We start from the raw sequence: 12,722 nt of genomic DNA on the forward strand, positions 1-12,722 counted from the left end.
CCAGGTTCCCTGGTGTTAGAGATGGTGGCCTTACAGCCCATCTCATTTGCAGGCCCTCTCTTAGAATTCCTCAGCCACGTTCGTTTCCCAGCAAACGTTTACTGAGTGCTTAGTATGGACCAGGTGCGCTCCCAGGTGCCTGTGTGGTGTTTCTGCCCTGGTGTTGGCCCAGCACCTGCTCTACGCTCTCACTTCTGCACTTTGCATATGCTGTTCCAGTGCCCTGAGGTTCCCTCTTCCTGCCTCCACCACGGGCTCCCCCACAATGGGGATGATCTCGGTTGTCCCCTACCTGCCTCCGAGCTCCTCCTGGGAGTTTGTGGCCTTATTGGCCATGGAGACCACTGGGCCCTGGATGGCAGAAGTTGGTGGGAGGTGGGGAGTAGAGAGACAGCCCTCCTGAGATGTGAAGTCATCTCCTCCGCAGGGGGCTGGGGAAGGAAAGGACTTAAGGAGCAGGGTTTATTTTTAGAGAAGCTCCTTGCTCCGGAGGAACTCGGAGCCCTTCCTTCCAGGAGGTGGGGGTGGGGCGGGGGGAGGGCAGGGGGCAGCTGGAGTTGTCTCAGCTCAACCCAGCCTGGCTGTCTTCTGCATCCGCTCAACCTGTCAGGAGACACCCATCTGCAGAGGGTCTGCCTTAAAGAAGGGGTCCCAGTCGGAAGAGCATCTACCCTTAGCGCCTCCCCACCCCGTCCAAGTTGGGGACATCTGCCATTCTGAGCAGGTGAGCAGAGCTTCTAGCACACACAGTTAGGTGTTCTTGGGGTGGGGGCTTAACAGGGAGGGTCCTGGGGCCCAGGCTCCGTGTGGGTCACTTCCTTCCTGACTCCCCCGCTCACTGGGAGGGGCGCTTCCTGCCATTGTCTACTCTAAGTCCTCAGCAAGGTCACTGTCTCCTGAGAAGGAAGAGGGCTGATGATAAGGGCAGCACCTCAGACCATAGCAGCAACAGACACACTTTTTGTCCGTCCCCACCGCTGTGCTGGTCTCCCTGCCTCCCCTTGGGCCCCTGGATGGAGGCCGAGGGAGGGGTAAGTTTTCTTTTCTTCACCAGTGGAAGCTCAACCGCCCACCCCTCAGGGACCCCAGCCCCACGTAGGAGGGTTGGTAGGTTGCTCCGGGGTTTAGGTCTGTGATGGGTAGCAAGTTAGAGGCTGCAGCCAGTGAAGGAGGCTGCACATGTGCACAGAGGGCCAGGAGCCCACGACTGAGGCACAAAGACTGGGGCTTGTCCTGTGTTCCCTTGCTGTCCCCTCACAGCATTTGGGAGGCAGCTGGGTGGGATCTCACGTTCCCCCCATGTCTCGTCCTGATCGCTTCCATCCATATTCCATTTTCTAATGTGATGCCTTGGCACCCAGCCAGTCCTGCCCAGGACCCGGGTAGCAGGAGGGAGATTGCCTGACCTTCCCCTTCTCTCTGTGCCCCTGTGAGTGATGCCCTGCTAAAAATCTAGCCTTCTTCCTTTTCTCAAGAGCCCTGAGTGCCCACTCCCTGGGTTTGCCCTCTGGGCCTTGCTGACACACATCTTCCCGAGAGCCCACTTCATCTTCATCCAGTGGCAGGAGCTGCTTTTCTCTGGCTTTGTTTCTGGTCTGTGCTCCAGTCACTGTGGACGTTTGCACAAGCATCTTCCAGAGAGCCAGGCTTGAGTGCCCCCTGCTCACACACTCTGGGGTCAGCAGGGCCGGGGGAGTGGCTGGCTTATTAGCCTTTGCGAAACTGCTCAAGGCTGGGGTGTGGCGCTGTCTCAGCCTCGTTGGGCCAGGCTAGGGCTTGTCTGGAGCTCTGCCTGCAGGCTCTTAGCGTGGCAGCCCCGCTTCTGGCTGCCTCCTGCTCTCCCATCCCCCCGTCTGCCTTTTGTTGGTTCTGATGAAGAGCCCGCTGCTTGAGCTTTCTTTCCTGTGCTTTCCCCACAATGGGTGTCCGGTACACTAACACGCCCATGTTGATAACCTCTTCTGGCCTGGCCAGGAGGCATCTCAAGCGTCTGCTTCTGAATTGACCCTCACACCTCCCAGGGACCAGACCAGGTCTGTGTAATTTCCTTGCTTTGTTCCTCTGCGTGCTTCCTGAGCTGCGAACCTGCCTGCAACAATCACTTTGATTCCTGGAGATGGCGTCCAGAGCTTGGGATTCTCTGGGGAACTCCTGAGATGATGTCCTTCAAGCTGGAAGGGTGTGTGGCCTGAGACTTTTCATTTTAGCAGTGTGGTTGAACCCACAGACGATCAAAACATAGCCATTCAACATGTATTTAGTGAGTAGCTGCTATTCTGGGAACTGGGTATAAAGGAGTGATACAGCATTTAAAACTCTGGCCTTCCCGGGCTTGTATTCTAGCAAGGGTAGATGCACAGTGTGCAAAATATGCAGTAAAATATTTAAGTACATCAGATGGAGAGCCAAGCTAAATGAACAGGGGAAGAGAAGGCCTCTCAAGACTTTTAAATTTTTTTTGGTTTTAGGGCCACACCCATGGCATATGGAAGTTCCCAGGTCAAATTAGAGCTGCAGCTGCCACCCTATACCACAGCCACAGCAATGCGGGATCTGAGCTGTATCTGTGACCTACACCATAGCTCGCGGCAACGCTGGATCCTTAGCGCACTGAGTGAGGCCAGGGATAGAACCTGTGTTCTCATGGACACTAGTAGGGTTCATTACCGCTGAGCCACAATGGGAACTCCAAGTCAGGGAAATTTAAGCAAAGGTCTAAAGGAGTAAGAGAGAGAGCTGGGAGGTTTTCCCAGGTGGAGGAGACCACCTGTGCAAAGGCCCTGAGGCGGGGGCTTGTCTGGGGTATTCAAGAAATCTGAGTGAGTGAGTGAGTGAGTGAGGGGAGGAAGAGCAGGGGAGCAGGTTGGAGAACTATGGGAGCCTGAATCTAACAGGGCCTTGTGATCCTGTCTGGACTTTCACCTTGACTCTGAGTGAGATGTGGTGCTACCCCAGAGTTTGACCAGAGAAGGGCCAGGATCTGAAGGATGGTTTCTGGCTGCTCTGTTGAGAATAGACTGAATGGGGTGAAGGGAAGCTGGTGGGGAGACAGATGCAGTGGGTGGGGTGGCAGGTGCTGGACCAGGATGGCAACAGTGGAGGTGATGAAGGTGGGCTCCAGGTGTATTTTAAAGGTAAGTCTGGAAAGGAGATCCTGTCGTGGCACAGTGAAAACGAATCCAACTAGGAACCATGAGGTTGCAGGTTCAATCCCTGACCTCGCTCAGTGGGTTAAGGATCCAGCGTTGCCATGAGCTGTGATGTAGGTCGAAGACGAGGCTTGGATCCCACGTAGCTTTTTTGTTTTTTTTTTAAGGGCCGAACCCGAGGCATATGGAAGTTCCCTGGCTAGGGGTCGAATTGGAGCTGTGGCATAGGCCTACGCCACAGCCACAACAGCACCAGATCTGAGTTGCATCTAAGACTTACACTGCAGCTCATGGCAATGCCGGATCCTTAACCCACTGAGCAAGGCCAAGAATTGAACCTGCATCCTCACAGACACTATGTTGGGTTCTACCTGCTGAGCCACAATGAGAACTCCCCTGTTGTGTGGTCTTTTATTTTTTTTATTATTTTTTACTTTTTTTTAGTGAAGACTTTTATATTTAGAATTAGCCAGCTGGACTCAGTTTTGATGATCCCAATTTTGTTAGCAACATCCAAAACATCATAGTCAGGAGCCAGTTGAACATATGCCTTTTTCTCTCCATCAGGCCTGATCAGAGTGCTGACCTTAGCCACATCAATGTCATAGAGCTTCTTCACAGCCTGTTTAATCTGGTGCTTGTTGGCCTTGACATCCACAGTGAACACAAAATAAGGTAGTTGTCTTCTGTCTTCTTCATGGCTGACTCAGTGGTGAGGGGAACTTGATGATGGCATAGTGGTCAAGCTTGTTTCTCTTGGGGGTGCTCTTCCGAGGATATTTGGGCCGCCTCCTGAGCTGCAGTGTTTTGGGCCATTGGAAGGTGGGTGACGTCTGGATCTTCTTTTTTTTGTGGCTGTGGACGCATTTCAACACTGCTTTCTTGGCCTTCAAAGCCTTTGCTTTGGCTTCGGCCTTGGGAAGGCCAGGGGCTTCCTTCTTCATCTTTGGTGCCATCTTTGTGAAAAACCTATTGCGTGGTCTTTTAAAAAGCAGGTTCTCATGGACTTGGAAGGACCCAAGAAGTCATCCAGTGCCACCTTTTCACTTACGCTGTGGGGAATCTGAGGCCCAGTAAAGGAAGTTACTTGTCCAGAATCACACAGCAAGCCGGTCAGTGTCAGTGCCAAGACTTGGGCTTCTGGCTCCAATACTGCAGTTTTTGTAGCTGAACCAATGGATGGTTTTTGGAGGAAACCTGCAGGGGTTTGAGGCCCCAGGGAAGAATGGCTGGCCCCCGATGCTGCAGCTGAGCATGGGGTCTGGGCACACTCCAGGAGCCGGCAGAAATCTGGGGTATTGTATGTTGACCATTCTGGGTGCCCTGGGCCTTGAACGACTCTCTTTGGGCTTGTGTTTCGATCTCAGGTGGGCAGAGGTCTTGGTGGTCATGTTTGAGCTCTTGGGCAGATCGGAGGCAATGCTCCTGTGCATGTTTTTGAAGATTTTATTGAGCGTCTATTAAGTGCCAGCCCAAAGATAAGACGTCCTTGAGAAGTTCCCATTGTGGGCTCAGTGGGTTAAGAATCCAACTAGTATCCGTGACGGTTGATCCCTGGCCTCACTCAGTGGACTAAGGATCTGGCATTGCAATACGCTGCAGTATAGGTCGAAGACATGGCTTGGATCCTGTGTTGCTGTGGCTGTGGCGTAGGTTTGACCCCTGGCCTGGGAACTTCCATATGCCGCGGTGCGGCCCTAAAAAGCAAAATAGAGAGATAGAGGTGAGATGGAGATGGAGAGGTGAACCAGGAACGCCCCTGGTGATGGTGGGTGATGGGGCCCACATGTGAGTTGCGTGCAGGAGCTGTCCACACTCAGGCTTTCTGTCTGAGGACAGATGCTAAACAGCCACTGCAGCCACCAGATACCCCAGGGAATGCAGGCCTCTGTCTGTACCCCAAGGTGCTCTGTTTAAACCACGAGTCATCACTTGTAATAAGAGTTAACAAGGAGTGTCGGTGGGGGCTGGGATCTTGCTGCCTAGAGCCAAGTCAGCAGGCACAGGCTTCATTTAAACTGTGAGGACCCAGGCGTCCCCTACCCCAGGAGGCACCTTTTCTTGTGGGGACTTCCTGTGTGCTTCTTTGTGAAGGGTGATGGGCAGGTAACTTTTCTTAGACTGCCTGCCTGCTCTAATGGCTGGCTTTAAGGTCACTGGTGGTCCTCGGAATCCAGAAGGCCATTGGAAGGTGAAGCTTGGATCTGGGTGTCATCCTCAGTTTCCTCGGTGCATGGGTTATCTGGGGAAGGTAAAGAGAGATTTTGCTTTTCCTCTCTGTGGAGGCCAAAGAGGGGAAAATTCCATTTGATTTTTTTCTTTCAGCCTTTTAACTTTTCTGTCCCTATCACAACAGAAGTACTGTACTGTTGAAGCCAAGTTGGAATTCCTTCCATGGAGCAACTTATGGGCTGTCTCCAGAGCTGTTTTGGTTTTTTTGTTTGTTTGTTTCGTTTTGTTTTGTTTTTGGTCTTTTCTAGGGCCACACCCACAGCATATGGAGGTTCCCAGGCTAGGAATTGAATCAGAGCTGTATCTGCCGGCCAGAAGCTGTGCCTTTGGGTCTGGTGAGCACCCTGGTGACCACAGGTGAGCCCAGGACAGGGCTGATAACAGTGCGGTGCTCAGAGGTGGGAGATCCCTGGCCTGACAGCTGAAGTGAGGCTTGAGTCTGTCAGGCCAGCCCCTGTCCTTTCTTTGGCATCTTCCTTGGAGGCTAGAGGAGGTAGGGGGACGGCAGAAAACAAAACCAAAAAAACCTGGGCAGGAAGTTCCCTGGTAGCCTAGCAGTTAATGGATCTGGCATTGTCACTGCTGTGGTGTAGGTTTGATCCCTGGCCCAGGAACTTCCACAAGCCATGGGTGTGGCAAACAAACAAACAAACCCCGGACAGGTGCACCCATTCTCCAGGACAGCTGAGGTCAGGTGCTATGCTCAGGGTGCAACCACGTTGGTGCTGCATTTCAGGATTCACATCTCTTGGTATCAGTGTCCCTGAGAAAAGTGAGTCCATTGGCTTGTCTGCCCAGTATGCTTTCCAGGAGACAGGCTCCCAGGTAGAAGGAGCTGCCTTAAGTCCAGCGATTATTTTTCTTTTCTTGTTTTTTTTTTTTGTCTTTGTTGTTGTTGTTGTTGTTGCTATTTCTTGGGCCGCACCCACGGCATAGGGAGGTTCCCAGGCTAGGGGTCGAATCAGAGCTGTAGCCACCGGCCTACGCCAGAGCCACAGCAACGCGGGATCCGAGCCACGTCTGCAACCTACACCACAGCTCACGGCAACGCCGGATCGTTAACCCACTGAGCAGGGGCAGGGATCGAACCCACAACCTCATGGTTCCTAGTCGGATTCGTTAATCACTGCGCCACAACGGGAACTCCCCAGCGATTATTTTTCTAATGGGTGCTCAGCTCCTTCTGTGTGACTGAGCGGTGCTGTGTGCTGGAGGTAGAAATCAGAGCTGCACTTTGAGGGGCTTGGGAGGAAGGCCATGCCTCCCCCTTTCCCTCCATGTCTTCCGTCCAGTTCTCGTTCAAGTTATAAACACCCTTGGAAAGTGTGTTGTACGCCCTCCCTGGTACCTTCCTGTGAATAAGCTTATTCAGTGGACCCAAGAAGTGGGCCAAGTGGGCAAGGACCAGATGAGGTGACGGTGGGGAGCTGGCCTCCCAGCAGAAGGACTCTGCCAGCGTCACACATCGCCCCAGGGCTAGCCTCGTCCCTGTGACGCATGCACTCTACTCCCATCGCAAGGGACCTCTGAGGTCATGGGCCTGTTTTCTTGAACCATGAAAGCATCTTGCAAAGATGACCTAGATTTGAAAAGAATGTGACCAGAGGGGAGAAGCGGTGTGGGGCGCCCTGCCTGGTGCCTGGCGCTTAATAGGTGCTCCTTAAATCAGGGCTCCTTTCCTAACGTGAGTGAACCTACCCGTCAGAGTCGGCTGAGGCTTCCGGGCCCACCCTGCTGTGGGACAGGCACCATGCACCTGGCTGGCAGAGCTCTCCGTGTCTGCGTGGGGAGCAGGGCCTGGGGGAGAATGGCTCCTTCCATCTGTGGAGGACTGCGCACTCGGAGTTAGGGCAGCACAGTGCCAAGGCGGGTGCTGGAGGACAGATAGCCTCAGCCTGTCTTCCATACAGTGTGCACCACGTCCTGAGTCTCACGTGTGACATAGGAGGTAGGGGACAGGACCAGCTTGCAGAAGAATGGAAAGCCAGCGGAATGCCAGGTGTGGCGACCCAGATGCCCAGGCTGCCCCTCCCGCAGGCAGAAGGGACTCCCTTGCCCTGGCTCCCCGAGCAGCTGGGCTTACACACCTCTGGTTTTGCATAGTTTCTTTTTAAACTCAATGCAGATATAATTCCCATAGCATATAGTTCATCCATTTTAAAGTGTACAATCCCGGAGTTCCCTTGTGGCACAGCAGTTAACAGATCCGGCATTGTCTCTAATGTGGCATAGGTTCAATCCCTGGCCCAGGAATTTCTGTGTGCCATGGGCATAGCCACAAAAAAAAAAAAAAAAAAAGAAGTGTACAATTCAGTGGGTATTTTGTATATTCACTGACTGTGCAACCATCAGCACGGTCAAGTTTAGAACATTTCCACCATCCCCCCACCCCAAAGAAACCCCACACCCCTTAGCTGTCCCTTCCCTTCTCCAGCCTTTGGTAACTCCTCATCCGCTTTCTGTCTCTATGGCTTTGCCTCCCCTGGACGTTTCGTATAAATGGAATCCTACACTATGTGGCCTTTAGTGACTGGCTTCTTCAAGCTTCTTCAAGGTGGTAGCCTGCCTCAGTACTTCATTCCTTTCTGTTGCATAATAACATTCCACAGTGTGTGGACCGCTGTTCATCTATCCACACATCAGTTGATAAGGATTTACATTTTCCCCACTTTTTGATTATTGTGATTCATGCTTCTGTGAACATTCATGCAGATGTTTTTGTGTGGACCTACGTTTCATTTTCTTTGGGTATGACCCTCAGAGGGGACTTGCTGGGTCACACGGTAATTCTCTGTTTAACATTCGAAGGAACTGCCAGACTTTTCCAAGGTGGCCGTCCCATTTTTCAGCGCACGCTGTTTTATAACATTGCTGTGGAGAACTGTATAGTGTGGTGGTTAATGCAGGACTAAGCTGCCTGGGTTCAGACCTGGCTGGGGGAGTTGGGACAGGCCCCTTCACCTCTCTCAGCCTCCGTTTCCTTATCTGTAAAATGATAAGATTAATGCTCTCTGCATGTCATCATAGGGATTAAAGAGAGTATCTTTTTGTGTGTGTCTTTTGAGGTCCGCACCTGCGGCATACGGCGGTTCCCAGGCTAGGGGTCTAATTGGCACTATGGCTGCCGGCCTATACCACAGCCACAGCAATGCCAGATCCAAGCCACATCTGTGACCTACACCACAGCTCATGGCAATGCTGGATCCTTAACCCACCGAGCAAGGACAGGGATCGAACATGCAACCTTATGGTTCCTAGTTGGGTTCATTTCTGCTGCACCGTGGTGGGAACTCCAAGAATATCTTTATAAAATGCTTGGTGAGGGCTGTGTCCGTGTTTGATGTTCTAAGTATTTTTCCCTGGACTGTGAGTGCACTTCAGGGAATATACCCATGATGATTTAAAGGATGCAGAATTTGCTTTTGGGGTGCCCCTCTTTTCAGAGTTTCTTCTGATCACCTCCGGGAAGGCCCTCTAGGCGTCTGGCACCCTTGGAATCTCGCTTCATGTGGAGGGTCTGGCACAGTGCTCTGTGAGGTTGCCGGTGGTTCCCAGACTGGCTTCAACTCCAAGAGGCACTTCAACCTTAAACCCAAGGACGCAAGGAGTGTTTGGAGCCAGGCCTCCAGAATCAGGAGCAGTTTGGATAATTCAGAAGCAGCAAGACCCAGCCCTGTGTGGTCCCTGTTCCTTCCTCGGCACCTAGGCTCCTGCTCTGTGATCCACCACTGCGAGGAGGCTGTGTCCCCAGCAGGAGCCCCCCGCCCCCACCCCCATGCAGAGAGTTAGTCCAGCAACTGTCCCCAGAGCCCCCATGCTGCTGATGTGGCCTGGAGTCCCCAGGGCCTTGCTGCCCTGCCCCCCAGGCACAAAAACAGACCTGTTCACTCACCCAGGGGTGGTCCTGCTGTGGGAGCCCTGGGAGAGCAGCAGCTCCCCAACCTGGCAGCACTGGGTGTTCTCTGAGGATTGGGGGAAAGCCTGGCAGCCTGTGTGCCACCCAGATGGGGAGGCAGAGTCCGAGAACACCTGGGCTTGTTGTTTGCCTTGATCACTCAAGGGAGCCCTGGTGTGAGGTTCCATGCTTAGAAAACCATTGGAGTAGGGGACAAAAACGACAGCTCTGGGTGCTGTCACTCATTGGGCAGATGTTTACTCTGCCAGGTAATGGGGCCCAGTGAGGGAGAAGAACTTGCCTTCTGGGATCAGACACATATCAGAGAGTGTTGAGCAGAGAGAAGGCAGCAGCTGACTGCCTGATGGGGAAGATTTCCTAGAAAAGGGGGCATTTCAGTTGGGCTTTGAAGGATGCACAGGAGTTTACCAGGAGAGAAGGGGTAAAGGCACAGGGAACAGCCTTTAGCATTCAAAATATGTGGTTTATTTGGGAAATGGGAGAAGGGCCAGGTGGCATAAGTGTGAGGTTGAGCATGGTGAAATGGCCATCAGGCCAGAAGGAGGGCTAGAAGCTGTAAAAGTCCAGCATGCGTGCACACATGCGCGCGCGTGCGCGCGCACACACACACACACATCAAGGATTTCCAGGAGGGAAGGAAGAAGCTGAAAATTGCTACCTACAGAGTTGAGATGAACCTCATTCCAAACCCAGCTCCATTCCCAACTATAGCATAGCCTTTAGAAGATTGGGAGGTTCAACTTTCCAGAGGCTTCATGTCATCATCTGTGAAATGGACAGGTTGACACCTATCTTGTCCAGTCTCCAAGATTACATAGAACCAAAATGGAGCCCTCCAGGGAGAGCACCCAGCACTTTGTGGTCACTCCACAGACTGGGGTTCTTTCTCTCCTGGGAGGGTGCTCCTAGGGCCCTGGGCTCCCCTGGGGAGACCTGGCACAGGCTGGGGCTCATGGGAGGTGGGGACGGATAGAGAGTCAGACATAAGTTGGGACTGGGGGCTAGAGATCTGGGCAGGGTGGGGGGCCCTGTCATAGGAGGGGGGCAGCATGAGATCAGAAATTTCCTCCCTGGGAGTTCCCATCATGACGCAGTGGTTAACGAATCTGACTAGGAACCATGAGGTTGTGGGTTCAATCCCTGGCCTTCCTCAGTGGGTTAAGGATCCAGCATTGCCATGAGCTGTGGTGCAGGTTGCAGACGTGGCTCTCGGATCCTGAGTTGCTGTGGCTCTGGCGTAGGCCAGTGGCTACAGCTCCGATTCAGCCCCTAGCCTGGGAACCTCCATATGCCGCAAGAACGGCCCAAGAAATGCCAAAAAGACAGAAAAAAAGAAAAAAGAAAAAAAAATCTCCTCCCTGTTAGGAGCAGTGATAGGTCAGAGAACATCCTAGTAAGGCCACAGCCACAGCCACAAGGTGCTGGGTGAGTCTCCTGAATCCCATGTGCTCAAAAACTCTGCACATCAGATCTGTGTTTGGGTCCAGCCTCTTCCCCATCTGATGTCCGTTTCACCACTCTTGACCCTATACTTGTGCCACCTAGCCCTTCTCCCATTCCACAAACATACTACACATTTTGAGTAGTAAAGGCATTGGATTCATGCTGTTCCCTGTGCCTTTCCCCTTTTCTCCTGGTAAACTCCTGTGCATCCTTCAAAACCCTACTGAAATGCCCCCTTTTCTATGAAATCTTCTCCATCAGGTCGTCGGCTGCTGCCTTCTCTCGGCTCTGGCTGCACCCTGTGCCTCCCTCTATTGATGCACTGTTCTCTCTGATATGCATCTGATCCCAGATGGTGAATTCTTTCCAGATGCTGAAGCTGAGGAGCAGAAGCCACCCATTAGTTCCCTTAAGGTCCCTGCTTCTTCTTTCCTGACCTGCCAGGTTGTCTTCGAGTTGTCTTCCCTTCCAGGAGGTGGGAGGTGGTCGGGTAGGCAGAAGACGGTGCACACACTTCCACTGCTCTGTGACTGCGTCCTGGTGGGAGGGGGGAAGCCGGGAGGGCATCTCCCTGCAACCTTGGTGCATGGGTGACCTGCTTTTGGTAAGCGTGTGCCTGGGAACTGGCCAAGCCCTCATGCCTACTGGTTTGAGTCTCCATTCTCTCTCTGAGCTGATTAACATGCTGACGTCCGTCAGGGGACCATGTCAACTTTGGTCTCCCTGCAGCCCGGCAGCTATGATGTATCGTTTTGGACTTGTCCACCGCATCACCACAGAGGACCGCGGACAGCAGGGAAAGAGGGATTATGTTGTTCCCATCTGGCTTCGACTGCCTTCCCAGCCCCATCCAGCTGTTCCCTGTTACCCAGGGCCAAGTGGCAGATGCAGGGGGCGAGGTCAGCGGGAGCCGGATACCTGTCCATCATCTTCACGTGAATGTCTTCAAGGCTATTTCTGGCCTTGCCATTATCCCAACGGCTTCGAGGGATAAATATAGACATGGATTGAAAAGCCCTAGTGGCAGGCAGGCAAGCAGGCAGGCAAGTGAGGCAGGCAAGCGAGGCAGGCAGCGCTGGAGAGCGCGGCCGGGGTGCTTGGCTATAAATAAGTCTGCTGGAACACCTCCCCAGCCACGCTGCCACTGAGCTGTGCTGTGCGGGAAGACAGACTTCCTTGCTGCTCCCTCCCAAAGCACATTTGTGCCCTGGGGGGGCCGTGTGGTAGAGGAGGGCAGGAGGAGGGGTCTGTGGGAGGAGAGGGAAGGAGGGTGCTCATCTGTCAGGACCTTGCACGGAGGGGCGGACTCCTGGAGGTGGTTCTTTTTTTTTTTTTTTTTTTTTTTAGGAGCTGCACCTGCAGCATATGGAGGTTCCCAGGCTAGGGATCCAATCAGTGCTGCAGCTGCCAGCCTACCACAGCCACAGCAACACCAGATCTGAGCCACATCTGCAACCTACACTGCCAGTCACAGCAGTGCCAGATCCTTAACCCACTGGGTGAGGCCAAGGATTGAACCCACATCCTTGTAGATACTAGTTGGGTTCACAACTTGCTGAGCCACAGCGGGAACTCCCTGGAGGTGGTTCCTATTCAGTGCCTGCTTGTTAGGAGCTTAGAAAGGGGGCCAGCCAGTGGTCCCAGTCCAGCATCCTCAGCCACCCAGCTTCCACAAGCCTGGCTCCTATGGCAGAGCGGCTGGCAGACAAGGGCTGGGCCTGGATGGTTCTGGGCCTGCGGGGCAGCTCCCCTGCTTTCTCAGGCCACATTCTGTCTTCTGCTTGTGTTCTCTTCTGGATCTCCTGACAAGAGCTCAGCCTTGTTTATCTCCTGGTCCCTAGTCCTCACTGCTCAGCCAAGGCCAGCCACCTAGTGACCCCTGTTTAGCCTACAGTTGCAAGAGGAGGGAGTCCGGGGGCTTCCTGGCCTCTTTCCCCTCCTCACACCTGCCTGCCTCAGTCTGCCTGCTCCCCACCTCTGAT

At 53.3% G+C, this 12,722-nt stretch overlaps 1 protein-coding gene and 1 pseudogene across 7 annotated transcripts in view; one reads left to right on the forward strand and one right to left on the reverse strand.

Annotated features, from left to right (window-relative positions):
• PITPNM2 (phosphatidylinositol transfer protein membrane associated 2) overlaps nt 1–12,722 on the forward strand; it is a 153,628-nt gene that overhangs the window by 35,516 nt on the left and 105,390 nt on the right. The gene's annotated exons all lie outside the window — the stretch shown is intronic.
• Nucleotides 887–4,105, reverse strand: LOC125116924 (60S ribosomal protein L23a-like; annotated as a pseudogene).

This window comes from Phacochoerus africanus, chromosome 15 (assembly GCF_016906955.1).
Source record: "Phacochoerus africanus isolate WHEZ1 chromosome 15, ROS_Pafr_v1, whole genome shotgun sequence".
NCBI classification, from domain to species: Eukaryota; Metazoa; Chordata; class Mammalia; order Artiodactyla; family Suidae; genus Phacochoerus; species Phacochoerus africanus.